The following is a 19,485-nucleotide window of genomic DNA, read 5'->3' as shown; positions in this document are numbered from 1 at the left end:
ATTGTCTCTTTAAATATCAAACAGGAAGTCTCAACCTTTCTAGGTGGCAGACGGTATGACCGCGCCGCCCCTTGAATGACAAGTCACAGTCGAGTCACCAGTGGGACCAGATGGATCCGGTCCAGAGGGGGTCCTGATGAACTCTGGCAGTGTCTCCATCCCTTACAGTGTTACATCGTCCTGGCAGTCGCATGGGGTTTGTCCAACATGCGTCATTGGTTCTGTGCGGAGTAAAGGCGTGTCGAAATGGATTCAAGCCCACCTGAATTCTCTACTGTACTAAATGTCTGACCTGGATTGGATCTGTCAGAGTGATTGGTGTTGTCTGCTACCTCTCACAAACCTGTTTTGCGATCGGCCTTTTACAATCACGCTGAGATTATCAGGCCTCTCTGCCCGACACAGACGAGTTCTGGAGCCCAGCCCAGGTAGTGGATGATGTAGGCTAGCCACAGGCCACCGATGAACAGCTCTTGCTTCCAGCTCCCTCCTTCCATGCTTTCCATTTTTTCCCTCCCTCCCTCTCTCCTGCGCACTCCTCCCTTCAAGTCTCCTAGGCATGCTGCACCTGTCCCTGCACCAAAAATACCCGGGGATGCCAGCAACCCTGCAATCTGTCACCTCCAGGGCCTCACTGACATTTTTAATCAGAAAGTGATAGGATCACTGTTATAGACGATATTTACCCCCTTAGCAAACACACTCCCCATACTCAAGGCTTACCTGGGAGTGTGATTTGTGGGGATCATTGTTGTGAGAGTGGTACACACTGGTTCTGGAGAGAGCTAACACAAACAGGAGCTGTGTTTCCATCTGAAGGCTTTTTGTCTCTGCATGGTCGGCGGGTTAGACGTAGCTTTGTGGTTAGCCAGACAGAATCACATCAAAGGGTACATGTGATGGAGTCCAATTATTGGAGTGTCAGGATTAAAAGCCAATATGTAAAACACACTTTGCACTTTCCCACCCTTTCATGCTTTCTTAGTCTCACACCAAGAGGGATAATGATTTCTCCACAGCAAAGAGAGGCTGTTGAGGGATAATGCTGTGAAAGCAATGCAACAAACAGAATATTAGTTCATTTAATAAAGATAGCAGATTTCATGCTTAATCAGGCTCCAACATTGTTCATGCGAGTACCACAGAGTGGTTATGAAGGCTGATGAGAAATAATTTGTTCACATCTAACATACCGGATCTACCTGTGCCAAAAAGTTTGTTACATCCCACTGGCAGTTTTTAAAACTGTGTGCTGAAGGCAAATTTCTCTGGCCCTCAGTATAAAACATCCAGCATAAAACATCTCAGAACAACATAAAACATCTCATCATGGGAGGCTGCAGCCTCGGGAAAAATAACAAAGAATCTCAGGAGCAAGGTATTCTAAATAAATCCCAAATGGAAAATGCATGTTTTAATACCTCAGTTATGCTAATGGATAATTAATGCAGGAATGAACAGATGAAAATGTCCTATATAGCCATTGTCAAGACCCTGCTGAGGAGAAGACTTACACACAGGCAGATGTTACCCTCAGGCGACTTATCCACAATAGGATTTCTCTCTCCTCCCTCATCGTGCCATGGACAATGGGAGGCAAAATTATAAAATCATCTCTGGATCTGTGAGAAGAACAGTGTGCACATTCATTAGTGCAGCTGTGGGCTGTTGAGGCAGACAGGTGAACAGGGCAAGTAATCAAATAAGAAGTTCAAAAATCCAGCAACCCCACCAGAGAGATAAGCTGCGCTCCTCAGTCGAACTTAGCTGCTGTATAATTAAGGGTTATGGAGTGTCTCTCATCTCACTATTTTCTATTGCTCTTTGTCAGAGGCAGCCTACATATTCTGCTGTGGCTGTGTCCCATTTCCTAGATAAAAAATGCCTGGCTAAGGGAATGGCTGCCATCCTCTCTATGGTTGAATAATGGTGTGATGCCCTTGCTGCGCAGCCCCTTGGGGATTATGTTTCAACAGTAACCTGCCAGAGTAAAGGTTGTGGCAGTAATTAAAACCAAATATTTAAGAGTTGGCCAGCAGTCGGACGCTGAATTTTCAGATCAATGTGGGCCAAGCCCAAGGACCCTGTTGCCTGCCCCGGGCTCCATGTGCCCCACAGAGAAAGTCAAACAGACAGTCCGCTCAACTGCTGGCTAACTCACTCAGCTGTAAGGCCGAATGCCCGCTGAGACCCCTTGTTACAGAGCTATATTCTTTCTCTCAATGTTTACAAAGGAGAAGAATGAGATGCATTGCTGACAGCTCTGAGTGCTGGGCATGTTCACCACACTGACTTAAAAACATTTTTAAGAGAGCATTCTACTTCACACGGGTTCTTCTTAACGGCAGGAGAATTTCCTTGAGTATTTCTTGATACACTGGCTAACAGTACTTTTCATGTTGCACCAAGCCTGAGGCTAAACACACACCAGAACTTTTAGCACTGACCCCCATCAAACTCAGACATTGGAAAACATTTCACACACCAATTTGTGATATGGATGCACGTTTGATGCAGCAGTATGTGTGTTCTACCCACACTCGTGACTCATTCACCCCCCGACAAAACACAGTGGGATCCAAGTCTAAATCTGTAGGTCCATACATTTCTGTGTTTGCACGTTTACCTTTAGCACATGGCAAACAGTGGAGAGGAAGACATTTATTAGATACGTTTATTTGTTCACATTATTGGGAACTCAGTGCTGCAACCTACACATCGTGCTGTGAAGGTGTAAGGTACACTGAAGCATAGATATGCCTTCTCAGTCTTGTGATATTGTTAACCAAAAAAGACTGATAGATCAAAGAACCCATCAAGCTAACATGAAAAAACACCTAATTGTCTTGTTGACCCAATCACCACAATGAATGTTGCCAATGTATGTTTCTCAAAACTTTGGTTATGTTGCAACTTTAGTTAAGAAATGTCCAATCATGTTAAAAATATCCAGTGGTTTCACGCTTGCAAATGTTCAAATGCCATCTTGAACAGTGGTCTCTGGCTCTGCAGCCTTCTTTGAAAAATATGTGTTGGTAGAAGATTTCTGGTTTTGTCGCCACAAACAAGGCTGGAAATGTCCAGTGACATCTTGTGAATAACATCTAGTGGTTTCACAAATGTTGAAACGCTGTTCTGAACAGCGGTCACTAGCCTAGCTGCTCTTTCACCTTGCTGTAATGCCACCACCACCACATGTTTACCTCCCAATGTGAATGTGATATGACATGTATTGTAGAAATGTAAATATGGTACATATGACACGTACAAATTTTAACATATGTGTGTTTTGCAGAAACGTAATATTATTCTGATGACTCGGCTGGTCTTGTGTAATGATTCATTTTTAGGAGTGGCCCAGGTATTAAATGGTTACAATGTAAGTGATTCGATTCCAGCCAGGAACCTGTGCTTCCCCCTCTCTCCCCTTGCTTTATGTCGCCTCCCGCCCCTTCACTGTTGACTGTGTAATAAAGGCAAAAACGGAAAATATTTATTTTTAAAAACATCATCCCATGAAACTTCAGTAGCTTTAGGGACACACTAATCCAAGTCTTGCAGTCCCTTTTGAATTGAACTGGTCTTTTGATTCACTCACCTTACAGTCAAAAATAATTCAGAAAACCAAAATCACAGGACGGCTGCCAACTCAACTCCCTGGCAGTCTTCTCCTGGAGGCAGTTAGTGGGCTGGCAGATAACATCCTTTGAGGATCATCACATCCTCTCTACTGTTTCTTCACGACACTTCCCTTAGGCCACAAGACTTAAGACTGCAACAATTGAAAAAATATTTTTCTATGTTCTTCAGTCATGTGTACCTTGTGTATTCACATATCTCAACATAGAAAAGGGAAGAACAGTGTAATTTACAGCAAACCAGCGTTAACACACACTTTGTTGTGCAATTATTGCTACATTTTCAGTATGTTTGCCATGCTAACTTTTTTCTTGTTTGTTAACTGGCTATATAAATAAACAACAACTGTATTGTCATCTTAACATGCATGTCTGCAGTTTGAATGTGGAGTCAACATGGCATGTGCTGTTAGAAGACCAACACTGTTGGTCAGAATATCATAAAAACTGTCATTTTAAAGCTGATCAGGAAGTTTGGCATAAGGGTGGACTTGTGGGAAAAAATGCAATGAATTACAACTCCTTTGTTGTGGATAGGCGTTTGAGCCCTGTGTTCAAAGTCTTTCCACCAAGGGAAATCCACACACACAAGCACACAGGCAGAAGTTCAAACACAATGGCCGATGCATACAATCAGTGTATAATTAATGTAAACGGCTGTAGCTACGAGTATAGCTTTATGATTTTTCAAAGCCAGTGTTTTGGGTTCAGTGCTTGTTAACAGGCTATTTACAATAACTGTTTGGTAATTCTTTTGAGCATAATTACAGTGACTCTTCAGTGAAACATAGATGTGTATTACTGTAATTGTTGACAGTTTTGTCATGATTAGAGCTCAGAGCCTGGATGCTTTTCCTTTGGATAAAGACAGTTTTTGCTTGAATATCGCATTTGCAGCTGTCTTAGTGAGTCTATTAGAGATGCATCTGCTCCATCTTCATTCATCTACTTAGCAGGAGAGAGCCTGGCTAAGAGAATTGGGTTCTTTAAAATGTATTTGTAAATCCCGTCAAGGTCAGCTGTTTCCCACCTCCACTGTGCTCAGTCTGGGCAAAGCACTGCTTTCCCCTGAGTCATCTTAGTGTTTGCCAAAACTGTTTTGAGGGCAACTAAAGGGCTCTCTCTTTGGCTTCCTCCCACACCACAGCTTTTGCTCCTCTGACCATAGAAGCTGCAGCTCTTAGGACAGTGTGACACTCATCCCATTTATAAACTTACCTAACCCTTTTTATAAATGCATACAAGGACAGGCAAGCTGCAGCCAAACAGGGTTCATTAAATCCTTAGCCAGAGAAGCCCATTCAGCTAATGTCGAATGGGACACACTGGACAATTCTTTTAAAGCCATTTCTATAGTAAACCAGCACAGAGGACCATAAGTGGACAAAAGGCCTAAAGCATTGACTGTAAAAAAAATGGACGAGCTTCCAAGGCCAATGCGACTCCACTGGTTTCAAAAGAAGTCCCATTTTATGAAAACGTATGAGAAAGTGACCCTTCTTCTCACATGATTTATTACCTCAGTAAACAGTTACCTAATTAGTTTATTGTCTCATTCGCTAATGTCAGATCTTCTGCAACACAGCATGACGTTCGACACCTCTAGTGGCCGTACTAAACATTGTTTAGTTACTTCACGTAAGTTCACTTACGTAACGTAGTAACGTGCGTAATTAAAATTAGGTAAGTAATGAAGTTATTTTGAGCCAAATCACAATGTTTTCCTACACCTAACCAAGTAGTTTCCTTGCCTTAACCTAACAAAACTGTGAGCAGATTGTACATCGAAGGCTGGTGCACCTGTCACTGAGAGTCATGTTGTTTAGGGAACAGTTGATATATGTCGGTGTGGGAGTCACTGGCAATTGACCTACTCAGTCTTCTAGGTATGAAGATGTATTGAATAACTCCACATTTAGAAAGGTTTTCATTTCAGAAATGCATAGTAAATGCAAATCAATGTAAAGTATGTGCCTGTCCAGAAAACCATTCTGCTTGTTTATTCATCCATCCATTATCTGAAACCGCTTATCCCATTCAGGGTCACGGGGGGGGGCTGGAGCCGATCCCAGCTGACATTGGCGATGGCGGGGTACACCCTGGATAAGTCGCCAGTTCATCACAGGGCTGATTGTTTATTCAACAAATGGACTTTTCCTGTTTGAGCTTCTCTTGTTTTACTATACTGGTTTCTGTCTTTGCCATTACACAGTACCACGCTCCCATGAGTCACAACTGCACACAGAGGAATGAGGAGTGTTTGGTTGCTCTGTGCAGTGTACATGTCCGTTAGCAGTGATCAACTGTTTACATGCTGAAACAGATGCATCATTGCGTGGAGCCAGACTGACCTGATTTAATTTGATCTAATAGGAACAGTGGTGTACATCGATTCTTCGATGGGGCACTGCCTAAAACAAAAACGGGGCATCTTTCCACAGATCTCAGGAAAGGGCTCATTTATTTTTGCCCTAAGGTCATTTAACAGCAGCAATAAAGTTAGCACAAAAATCAGCACGGCGCCTGGACTGACCAGAGGCGAACTGTTCACAGAGACATTGAAATTGACTGAGGGCAAAAATAAGGCAGACAATTGTCCCATTAAGGCAAACACACATATCAATATGTATAATAAATGCTTTTATTATAAAACAGCATTACCTGCAGCAGCTTTAACGTCAGGACCCAAGCATGTTTTCAAGGAATTGTGTACTGTATGGGCCTAATTTTGTTGCATGACATTATTAAGATAAAATCTGGGTCGAAATTATGGGCCAATTAATAGGTTTGATTTGAGGTCTCTAAAAGCAGACCCAGATCTGAAATAACAGGATGTATGGCTATTCCACAGGGGCTACACCGAGTAGAAATAAAATAACCACTGTGGTTTGAGATGCATCAGGCTGCACTTGAGTCTTGGAAGAGCATCTTAAAGGACAGAATAAGTACTCATTCATACAGCAAACAGCTTGATAAATTAGTGACAGAAGGTCCAATATTATTTTCCAGTCACTGGAAAAATTGACGCTCCTGTTTGTAAGGGGTACAACTCAAAAACAACTCATAATAGTATAATTGTACAATGATTGAAGCTGATGATGCTGTTTATCAAAAAGTAAACGTGATTGAATTCATAATCAAAATGTCTTTTACCATTCAGTGTTTGCACCTGCGAAAGAATTTATCATATAAAAACTGCACAGACAAATGTGCCAATCATAGGACTCGAACAACCTGTGAAATCAGCGACAATCACTTGTACAGGTCCCAACACCTGATGTGTAAAAGCCCGACCATGTTATAATGAGGCATAATATAATTAGTGAGCCGACAAGAAACAAAATCTCTGCCTAAGTTAATTTTTTTGAAGGATAAAGTTGTTAGCACCTCTGTGTCTTATTAGCTACCGCCGCTGCTGTTTACTTCTTTGACGGTGCTGAAACTTCAGAAGAATGCTTTGGGCAACATCCAATTTCACACTAGTACTGCTACACATCCTGCCTATTGCATGCAATTTAAAGCCTGTAATTAGTGCTAAAGCTTTTAATTACAATATTGATTGGCCATTGGCCAGTAGCATGTCAATATTTCTGCTGGATGTGATTCAAAGTAGTGTCGTACTGTTGTTTGATCACCTGCTCTCGAAGGGGGTTTGTGGCTTAATTTGACTTTATCGTATAATTTTAATTTATGTAATTTCACTGTGAGTTACCACTTGTTTGTTTTAATACATTACCACAAATTACATATTTTGACAAACTGTGACAGATTAGGGTTGCTGCCAGATTTTACTTCATTGCATACATTAATAGTTATATTTTAAAAATTGACTCAATGTGCTCATCTTTACAGGACAATAATAGAAAATATTTACTTCTTTTATTACAAATGTAGCCAATGTGATAGCATTGGTTGGAGTAACAGTATCCAGCTAGTCTATGAGATATATTTGTATTCATGTCATATTTATATATCATATATAACAAGAACATTAATTATCTGTATCATATTCCTTCGGCTCTGTGTATTTATGTTGCAAAAGTGAATCCAGTTTCCCAGCAGAATATATGCTGCAACATTACTGCATGTAAATTAAGTGCAAGTTTTATTTGCTAATTGCTAACTGTGTTTATGCTGATTATTTCCTCTCTCACTGAACTGATAACAGCTATCTTCTATTAGAAAAATAATAAGGGCTGTGAGTTATGGGGTGGGAGGGGGCAAAGAAAAGGGAGATAGACTACCAACTGTCTTGTGAATGCAAAGCCTGCTCCAACTACAAACGACACATAGATATAAGTCTGAGGAGAGTTTATTGGCAGCTTGTGTCACGCATGGACGGTAATATAATAACGGCATAATTCGAAAAATGTCCAGAACAGACGCACAGAGCGAATGCAGCAGGATAATAGCCTACATTTAAACGAGAAAGGCCTGAAATTGCAACCTTTCAGACTTAAAAGCTTTATATAACATCACATGATAATTACAACACTAATGTACCACATGATGTTTTTCATTTTCCATAAAGTGAGAGACAATCTGTGACTTGATTTGAATGTATTTATTTTTCTTTAGTTTGCTTAAAGTGATAGCTTGCCCTCAATCTATTATATCAACTACCCATCGTCTGCATCCTCTCTCAGCTCTTAAGTGTTTGTGGTTTCCTTCTTCAAGGAGCATAGCAGACTTCGGTCATCTCCATTTCAAGATGTATTCTAATGGTGACAGTTGGTGGAAAATGTAACTATGTAACCTCATGGTGGTCTAAATTATAAATGTTTTCAATTTGATTCCCGCTGGGGACATTTGTTGCATGTCACTCTCTCTCTCTCTCTCTCTCTCTCTCTCTCTCTCTCTTAAAGTAAAATGTCATAGAATAGTCTGAAAATAGTAACTATAATGTAATCACCGCAGAAACTCCTCATATGACTCATATGGCGCAGTCCAATTCACTGCTGTTCATACATATTCTCACTTTCAAAATGCTTCAAATAAATGTGTCTAAACACAGTAAAACTTGTCAAACAGGTTGTTTCCCTTTCCCATCAGTCTGCTGCACATATATACGGACTAATGTAGTACAGAATACTACATTACATATGACTAAGGGCAGGTGCTTTCAGACCATCCAGCTCAAGGAGTATCTTTTGAAAGACTTCAAGTGTTTTTCAGGTCTTTTGGGTAGCTGAGGTTGAGAGCGTAGCCCCATTAGCAAGGCACATGCTCTGGGCACGTCCAGGTCTTCCAGGAGCCTTGCACTGGCTCGATCAGATTTTGTGGCACCACCGGTAACGACAATCTTCATCACTTCATTGGTAGCATCTCCACCACCATCCTGGCATAAGGAGGTCAGAAAGAATGGCAGAATTTTAAATCATCATACATAAAAGTGGCGTTTATATATCTATAGTTTATGCTATATATATTTTTACATTTTTTTGGTGCTTTACATTGCAGTCTTGTCGGCAGTGTAAGACAGAGCATGGCTGTCATAGCTGCACTTGTGCGTAGGAGTACAGTCATTGTGTGGTTGAGAGAATGTATTGCCAAAGTAAAAGGGCTGTCTGACGGAAATGTAAAGCACCAAATATAGTATACACTTAATAGATATATTTATTTTAGGTGGGCCTCCTTTTAGGTGGCTAAAACATGTCTTGCTGCCGGTACCATTTACAGCAGTACAGTGCTCTGTTTCCCTGTCGTTGCTACTAACTGCTTCTACATGCGGTGAGAGCTGACGATCATCTACTGCAGGAAATACACTGATTAGGGATCAGGACCTCATACAACCCCACATCAAAAAGTTAAAAGTTTCTGTTTTACTCAACTGATCTTTGAAGAGATCCTCCTCTTTTTCACCGCCAAGCCACGGATAGCCACCTCTCTCCTTTAATCCACAGTATCATCCTGTAAATAACAAACAAAAACAACTGAACCTCCATGAAGATGTGCATTTAGTAATAACATCAGGAAAAAAGAGTGAAGGATGAGGATTTTTACGATACCTGGCCTGTAACAATTATTGATCTCAGGTCAAATTTTGTAGTCCAAAAAACAGTTCTCGAGCTTCATGACATAACAGTTTCAGCTTTCTGGGAGATGGGGACTAGTTTTAGAAAATAAAAAAACGATTGAAAAAATACATAAAAATGACTCAACACAGTTTGTGTGGCATATTCCAAGTCTCTGGAAGCCCCAAGGTCCCACATTTATTTGAAAAGATGTTATTCAAACCCATTATTAAGCCGAAATCTTCACTGTAGCTGCGAGCTAAAAGTGTTTGTGTGCACCCGTCTGAAGTGGGTGCACAAGATAAAGGCTTTAAATAGCGTCTTTTAAAAATGAATTTGGGATCTCCGGGCTTCAAGAGACTTGGATTACACTGGACAAACTGTATGTAGCCAATGTTTTTAAATAAGTCCCCATTTGAGAAAGACTGCGATGCTCCAGAAATGTTTTGTGCACTACAAACTTCTTGAACCTGTCACCTGACTCTCCATCAGCATGAGGCTCAGAAGACTGACTGAATTTTCATTTTCTGGTGAACTTTAACTCCATGTAGACATCATCACCATAACAATCTGTATTGCTGGGGGTACTGTGAGAGAGTTTTCTCTGCAGCCTGTTGTTGACATACATTACAAAACACTGATGTACACAGTGCTATCACTGCATAAAGGTGAAGGTTAGATTGCATGTGGTTTCAGTGGACCATTGTGAGGGCTGAGAGTTCAGGACTCTGACCAGGTGAGTGGAAAACAGTCAGGAAGGTCTGTACATTGACACAAACTCTGTGGAAGTTCAGACAATCTAGCAGAATGCGTCAAAGTGCATTGACTTTGTGCCCACATGAACTTTGCAGCAGTATTTCCAGAACAAAATCCATTAAAACCAATACATTTTGTGTGTGAATGATACAGAATGAAGTCTTTGAGTACTGCGGTCTTGATTTTCTCTTCCCAACACAATAGGTGTGAGGTGAATGGTCAGACAGAGGCAAGTTCATGTTAACACACCAATAAAAACCTATTTGTGAGCAAACTGTCTCGAGGCTGTAGTCGACCAGTTTCAAGTACCCCGGCCCTCTTGTAATCATCTTACCCGCAGAAATAAACAGAAATCAAAATGCTTTTCTATACAGCACATTTGATTGTCTTGGCAAGACTCGCAATTACTGTCACCTCGGGGGAGCACTATAGATGCTCTCACACTGTTTTCTGCAGCCTGGTCACTACATGCCCAGTTTGGAGGAGTCAGGGAACAAGGGCAAATCAGCACCTCAACTGATGACTCAACAGGAGGGGGGCATCATGGCCTGATGAGAGCCGCTCCCTGAAGAACCATTCATTGACTGGGCCATCATGGAGACATTGTGTCCGCCAATACTTCTGCCATATCATCCCATGCTAGCAGGAAAACATTCTGAATCCTTTTCTTGTTATTTTCCCTTTTTGTCGTGCACTTTTGTGTGTGTCTGTTCTGCAACAAATTTGACGGCTGGTAGATTGCAGACTTAAAAAGGAAGGGGCAGAACTGTGAGGCCTCACAGATTTTGAATAGAAAGCACGCCAGGAGTGTGCTGTGATTCATCCTTGGCTTTGTGCTAGGGCTCAGCAGATTGGTGTTCGATTGATCTTTTTGGTCTCGTAATATGCATGGCTACTGGGACAAGAGGTGGACCACGGGAACAATCTGCTGAAAAGCCTTGCTTTATGTGTGTAGAGGTCTTTAGGAACAGTATGAGGGCATGGTTCTCATGGTTACGCTTTACTCCAGCCATGATAAGATCCCCATATCTTCCCAGTTTTATCTCCATACATGCACCATTTCCTGTTGGGTTAAATGAGTCGGGCAAGGCAGAAAGAGGCTACTGCTAGGGTGAGAATCATGATTTCCCTGGAGCTACCAAAATTGCACGTTTTTTATGCCACTGGGTGTTTTTTGGTACCATAATGGGCATCTGGTCACAGGGTGTTTTTGTCCAAGTAAAATATATTTTTGGCTTCTACTGGAGGAACTAGAAATACTAGAATGAAGCATTAGTAACATGATGATTGAGACACATGTGCAGTGATGGAATCAACTTCATAGTTTTCCAACAGCTGCCCGGCTCACTAGCATTAGCCGTGTACATAACTCCTCAGTTGAAATGGGTACATTAGATTCTTGTGATTCGATTCATGCAAACAATTTCAAGACAAAGAATGCTTTTATATGATTTTATCTGTCAAAATCTCCTCTCATTTCAATCAAAAATATGCCCTCCCTGCAGCCTGCAAAAGCCAACGAGTGATGTGAAGACAGCATTCTTGCTCTCTGGTCTCTCCCCTATCTACTTACACGCCAGCCAATCGATGATTGACACATGTAGCCAATGAGGTTTCAAATCAGACTTAATATAGTTTGTACTGGTTAGGCCTAAACTTAAAAATTATGCAAGTGTATGCAGTTGTATGCCTTTTGCTCTCCATTTGGCTGTTTTTCCACCAAAGCACTTGTTTTGCTTATTTTATATGCACAAAGTAAGTGTTAATAAGAAAATAAAGAACTAAAATGACTTTATGCTTCTGTTCCTCTCAAGCTGGAGTATTTTGGGGTCACAAAATGGCATTTTGCCCAGCACCTGGATATTTCCTCAGAAACACCTGTGTGTTCATTTTTAGTGATGCTGTTATCAGATTTGAACTTTGACCTTCTTAAAGCTTTATGATGTGGACCCATTGTGTTTTCCAGCTAATGGGGCAGCGGGGACATCACAGCAAGCAATAAAGACAACACTGTCGTATCCACTTCATAAAGTTGATATGGGATGTATGAACAAGCGGTTGCCTAGTTACACTACCAGCAATTATGGAGGAACATTTTCATTCATTTGGAGTTAAGTGTTTGGCTCCTGGATGGATATATCTCCAATATTCACTCTCGGCTTAGCTCTGTTTTGTCTTCACCAACTCTTGAAGGAAATATCTGACTCTTTGGCTGCTAAATCCTCATCAGCTAATCACCAACTCTGAATGTCTGTTGTTTGGTGCTAAGCAGGTAGTGTACAGTGGGGCTGAGAGCTGCGACAATGAAAAAAGCAGTGAAGTTGTGGGCTGTAGAACCAAAACAATACTTAACAGTTCAGAGATCTACAGAGTTGGAGGATATTTCTTTGTGGGTTCATCTCTACAAGTGACCACTTTCACATTATACGCAGCAATTTTCATTTGTTCCAAATATAAAATATTGATTTGAGCAGATTTGAGTAAAAGTGCATTCAAAAACTGGCAATAGACAACGTTTGTGCTTTAACTTATCAATCTGAAGTAAATACTGCTTGCACAGTGCAATGGCTGTAGAGAAATGACACGACCGGTGTATAGACTGGTTCCCTATAAACCTCACTTTCACTGCACTAGGCAAAGAAGGAGAAGAGGGAGAGGTAAAACAAGAGTGAACAGAAAGGGATTTACTCAGTGGAGAGCACAGGTGTTGTGTCTATTCCCTTGTTGATATGTGGTCATTCTCTGTACTAGATCAGTAAGTAACAAAATCTGCTTTTTATTTATTAATACTACCAGGTGTTTTACTGTGCCTTTTCATAGCACTGAGATCACGGTTTCAAGGCCAAATTGGAATTGTTATTATTGTTTTTTTTTTGCTTTGGACTGTAGCCATGAGGCTGTGTTTGTGACAATGGCACCAACAGTAACACCACAGGGAAATATAAAAGTTGACTATTTCCGCTTAAAGCAGAAGAATTATGAGCAGAATGTTCTGAAGTGTTGTCAAAAGTAAAAGTTATCACTATGCAGCATAGCTCCTTTCAACATTGTTATATCATTAAATATACTATATTATTGAATTGTAATCATTGATTAATTAATTAATAGAATAGAACAGAATTTTTTTGTTGTCATTGTTTCAAAGAAAAAAACAATGAAACATGGATGGCAGCTCTTTGTTTGACACATAAAAATAAAAGTAAACAAGTATAAAAAAATAGATAAAAATAGTATTAAAATACATACAACAAGATAAATAACACGGTTCAGGTGGATATTTACACAGGTATTTACACAGATGATTATTTAAATAAGGTGTGTGAGGGGTGGTAGTGGAGGGGTAACGAGTAAGCAGCATTTTAATCTGGTAGCACGTTGAGGCAAAGTTTATTTTGACTATGTTTTATTCTTTTGAGTTCAACATCTTATTTTATGTATGAATAATTTGTTGTGTATGTCAAATCTGAATCAGCAAAGTACCTATCAAAAGGCAAATACTTAAGTACAAATAACAAGGGATGAGCAGGTACACAACTACCTGTATCTGTACTGCATGTGTCTGTTCAACCAAATAACTGATCTGTGTCTGTATTTGACAAGGGCTCTTGAGTAAGAGAACCATTTAATTTTTTACAGACTTGAATGAATGAACTTTAGTCAGCTACCCAATGAAGAGTTTCCTTCACCACAAGTAGGGATATTGACACGTTTTATTCAAAAGATTCTGGTACTCGTAAAAAGTTCATGATCAGAGTACTTGCTTAACCCTACACATTATTAAAAATGGTTTCAGTTTTTAGTTTCATGAGGAGAAAAAACAGGTCACCAAGCAGTAAGAGCACCAGGCATATAAAGATAAAAAAGGACAAAATAAAAATGTGAATGAGATAAAAAGAATCTATCTATCTAGACATATTAAATTAAATACGATGAAAATGATTTGTGTGTTAGAGGTACAGTGACAAGTGTAGACAGAAGTGTTGCACATTGGGTATGTATCAATCCAGGTACAATAGCCGCAGTCATGCATTAGACACTGTACTTAAGTTAAGTAGATCACTTGAGTAAAAATAAGTTACTTTCTATCACTACTTAATACAGTAAATGATATCTTATATGTCAGTAAATTTAAGATTCCTGAATCAGACCATTGACATTACATAAAGTAATCTCCGTGGAGTTGGACCAAAGCTGAATCTGACCATTATGTGTGACAGTGACAGGAGACAATAGGGGTCCTATGCTCTCGCCCTCGCTGCCTCCCTGCCACCGACTCTGCCGATAGAAGGGGGGCGAGTGAGTCCTGTTGCTAGGATACGGAGCATGGATCTTAAATGGGAGCGAGAAGAAAACAGTGAGGCGAACGATTCTCCCCACAAACAAAACCTGGCTTTTCAGGCATTGCAAATATTTCACTGATCAATGACACCATCCACTTTTAAAAATGTGTTTCGCTTGTGGCGAACCGTGGCATTATCGGGTTCATCTTAGCCAAGAGGAGCAAATGACCCATAGAAATTGAGGAATTAATTTATAATTCAAAAGGCATCAGTGATATTGACACATAAGACCCATCAGAAGCACAATCATTAATTCTCCATTTTGTATTCTTTCATTGAATGCATTAAAAAAGCATTAAAGCTTTGTCTCGGTGCATCAGGCAACACCCATCGTGCTGCAACCAGGTGGTTGAAGTTCACGGCACTTTGTTAAAGTGACTTTTTCTTCCCATCAATCAACAGCACTACTGACCCTAAAACCCCACGCCGTAATTGCCTTCAGGATTAAAATGGATTGGAGCCTCTGCTGAAATCCTGCATGCATTTTCCATTAGGAAGTTTGCAGATGCAGGCTGAAAGCAGGGACGCAAGGAAAATCTTTTTTGCTCTTTTTTTTTTTTTATCTTTATGAATATTCAAAATACTTGTCAGGGAGTATAAATAAAGCAGTACATGCTCCTATAAACTGTTCACCATGTAGAGTATATCGTCCTTAGGTAAAAACATAAATGGCTGTCAAAACCCTCTGCGATTTTCCACGTGTTAAATACTATAATTGGCCTGTATTAAGAGATATGATCGTTGCAGGCTTTGTGTTGTCTAGAGCGAGCAATGCTGTAGATGTAATTATATCAAACATTAGATTACATAACATTAGATTACAGCTTGGTCCCTATTATGAATACAGAGAAGGTCAAATGACTCACTAGACTGCCTGTAACATGATTACAGTCGAGTCAATGGAGGATAAGAATCCATGAAAGAAAAATTATGTTATCAAATCCATGTCACAGAAGCAGTGAGTTGTTGTTGCGTGCGCTGGGAAAGCCAATTTAAGAGATGCACTGTAAAAACAAGCAGAATCAAAACACAGCACATTTGCATATTTATGATACAAAGAACCCGGAGAATATTGTTCACTCTGTAATTGGGCCTGAGATTAGAACAAATAGAACACGCAAATTACATGCAGCAACTAAACATGTTCCACCCTTACATTAATGAATGTTTACTCCCCTCCCACCACCAAGTGCGTTGTTTATTTGTTTCCCCTCTCTCTCACACTGAGCGTGAAGCAAGTCCTCGTCGGGCGCTGGGGAGGCAGTGCAACCTGCTCCCATTAGGAGACAATGATGTGCTGAGCTGTGTTCTCCTCCGCTGAACGCTGCTGTTAACCTTGTGTGTGTGTGTTCATTACAGACAGGCTTTAGCATATGCCCTAAATCTACAGTTTATATGGACCAAGCATCTGTCCTGTCCATCCATTACTCCCCTCTGTCCTTTCATTCTGACTATTACCGTCTCTTTGACTCGTCCTTTAGGTCTGCCCCCTCTTTTCTTGACATCTCCATCAGCCATGCAGGATCGATGGATGTATGGGACCTCGAAGGCAACGCGTTCCAACGGAGACAACAGCAAAGTGCATTCGAAAACTGCTTGTTAGTCAAATGTTCCACTCTGCTGCCCTTTCTAGCTGATTCAGTCTTGTTTTCGTGTCTCCCTCTCTGTCTTTCTCCTCTGTATTGCATTAATTTCAGCATGCCGAATCAATGTTTCTTTATCTCAGAGAGAGAGAGAGGGGAAAAAATCCCTCTAATACATCAGATAACTGTGTGGCAGAAAGCCTCCACAAAGGGCTATCTTGATTTCAATGCTCTCAGTGGAGATGCAACTGATATTGACTCATATTTGTTATTGAAATCAAATGATCACTTACCATGGCATGAGGCTTTCAAATACGCTGCCCTTCATGGGAAAGCATTTCTCTTTCTCTCGCAGAGAAGAGCAGATGTTTTGATGTGGGTGTTGTGTCCAGCCAATCCTTACTGGGCCGTAGAAGTCATATCTGCAAAAGCTGCTTGATGAATAACGCTTATGTAAAGTCTGCCGGGCTTTAAAAACAGCCTGATTTAGTGACCTGAGCACGCATCAGTCTCCCTGCTCCCTGTATTATTCCCCAGTTTGACAGGAAACACAGAAAACACTTTCTGCATGTAATCGCATACCTTGGTCTGATAGCACTGGAGTGTTATGGTGTGATTTTGCTGTTGTTTGTGCATAGTGGATGGTTGTGGTAAGGTGAAAGGAACAAGCTGAAAGAAGCAATTTGATCCCACTGTCAGTTAGCTTCATGCATATTGCTCCTGTGGGAAAAAAATGAAACAATTTGTTTTTGTGTTATTGAGCGGCGGCTGTAATGCCTCCATTTCTCTGCTGGTTTGACACTGAAATTTGTGTGTGGCAGCTCAACAGTGGATTGCTGATCCAAGTTGTTTTCATCCCTAAAGGAGCGTGGATGACATTTTGAACCCAAAAGGGTTTCTTAATCAGCGTTGTTTTGTACCTATGTTGACCCTAACCCAGAGGGGTCATGACCCCACATAGGGTTGATTGATATGCAGGTAGGGCCCTGGGAGATTTTTAAGAATGATAATTGGTATTTGATTGATGTGTTTTTAGCTCTCGGGGTGAAAGCGTTGGTCAGTTTTTCTGTCGGGTCACTACTTTGTAAAGACCATTACATTTTATACAGACATTCATGGTCCCCAGAGGATGACATTTAATAATTTTGGATTTTGACCAGATACTGAATGAATGACATTAACTACATCAGAATCAGCTCCATCTTGTGTTAAGTGCTCATTAGTGTCATGATACAGGTGATAAATGATTTGTTTTAGATCTGGGGGTTTTAATTAGCAGCTACAACATTTCTGAAAGCCTTGGCTTTCCACACAAGGAAGGTTTCAATCTGCAACCTCACTGCTTGATGCCACAAAGTGGAAGGTTTTCGACTGGCCAAGTCAATCTCCAGACTCAAACCCTATTGAACATGCATTTTACCTGCTATAGGGGAGACTGAAGGGAGAAACCCCCCTGAAACAAACATCAACTGAAAGATGCTGCAGTGAAAGCCTGGAAAAGCATCACAAAAGAAGAATGCAAATGCAAACTAAATATTAAGTATTATTCACTTTAATGTATTTTAAGTCTACCTGTTCCTATACTTTTGCTCACCTAAAAATGTGGTGTTCCGTTACAAATGATGAAATATCTGGAAATGAAAGCTGAAATGCTGATATATTGTCTCATATTCATCTTTTGATGTCAAACCCAAATGTTTTCAGTGTACAGCCAAAATAAAGGGAGGGGACTGTAGATGCAGAGAAACTATTTATTAAGACAATAATAGAGAACTGCTTCCTAGAAGTATTTTTGTTTCTGTCTGCTTCTGTTTGCTAACCTAAATGAACTGATGCCAGCATCGAGATCCACTGTGTTGACACAAGAAGAGGACTGAGTCAGGTCTGTCCAATCAGTCAGTGTGCAACCTGCGTGGAATTAGTGGACTGACGTCAGGAAGATAGTCATGCTCACCTGGGTTTCATGTAAGGCCTACAGCCAAGTAAGCACCCCTCGCCTAAACGTCCCCTTTCAAGATTGCAGGAGAAACATGGCGGTGCAACATGGCAGACTCTGTTTAAGAGGATTCTTGTATTCAGGTGATGAAAACAATCATGAACATTATGTCTAACACACTAAACTAAGATGTTGAACATGGTAAATATACACCTGCTAAACATTGGCATGTTAGCATTGTAAATATGAGCATGTTAGCATGATCAAAATGAGCATTTACAGCTTCAGTTAACTGTTTCTTTATTGATTTAAAGATACGATATGTAAGTATTCTGCATTAGACATTCAGACATCTGTCTCAAAATGAATAGATCTCTGTTATATATCTTATTAAATCGTGTACTTACATTATCCCAAATGTTTCTAACAATGCTCAAACGCAGAGAAACCCACATTTTAACTCATGTCAGATATATTTCAATCAGCATTTGTGGTTGTTTAATTGTGTGTTATCTACCAGGGAAGCGAGTCTGATCATTTGTGTTTATTCGGTCCAAACAGCCAGATTACTTCACTGTACTTTACAGTTGTAAAATAGAAAGCAATGGCACGCACCGAGGATGTGAGTGTCTGTGTGACTGAAATCGAGGTCAATCACTAAACTCTCCCGAGACACTGATTCTCTCTCTGCTTTCCCCCTCTCCTCTCTGTATTGTTACGCTGGCAAAGTAAAATGCATTTCCCCTCCAGCTCCAGTCAGCAGTCAACATTACAGTCGCCCAACAATAGAGGTCACCTCTGCTGATCGCTGCTGCAGTCAGGTTGATAAACAGGAGTGAAGATAAATCCACTTTGTAACCCTGAAAGTTTAAAAGTACCCTCACAGCACTCCTCCCACGGTAAACAGCTCCAATCAGGGCAGAACCAGATGGGACTCCGGATGTTTATTCCTCCAGAAGGTCTTCCTCCGCACCAGACTCTCTCCTCCAACTGGCCGGCTCGGAGCAGCTGTTGAAGCTATGCCCAGAAACTCTGCAAACATCTTGTTTTGTTATGACAGAGAGACTCCCAGCCAGAGAAATGACATATTGTGCTTTTAAATAGTAGTTATTTTATTTAAGCGGATGTGGTGCTCATGTATTTTTAGATTCCCTCGCAAATCAAAACATATCGTAGGAAAATAGAGTAAGAGAAACACCAACAAAAATCTTGAGACTG

The 19,485-nt window shown here is 40.6% G+C and overlaps 1 long non-coding RNA gene across 1 annotated transcript; it reads right to left on the bottom strand.

Moving 5' to 3' along the window:
- Positions 1-6,309: 6,309 nt before the first annotated feature.
- On the bottom strand, positions 6,310-16,727 carry LOC311258283. The gene is made up of 3 exons (XR_014622719.1): positions 16,625-16,727; positions 9,470-9,548; positions 6,310-8,976 (listed from the first exon to the last, which is right to left on the bottom strand). It is a non-coding gene; the product is annotated as an uncharacterized lncRNA (long non-coding RNA).
- Positions 16,728-19,485: the final 2,758 nt, after the last annotated feature.

The sequence above is a fragment of the Pagrus pagrus genome, assembly GCF_965226575.1.
Source record: "Pagrus pagrus genome assembly, chromosome: 6".
In the NCBI taxonomy this organism is placed as follows: Eukaryota; Metazoa; Chordata; class Actinopteri; order Spariformes; family Sparidae; genus Pagrus; species Pagrus pagrus.
This window is presented reverse-complemented; position numbering and strand designations above follow the sequence as displayed.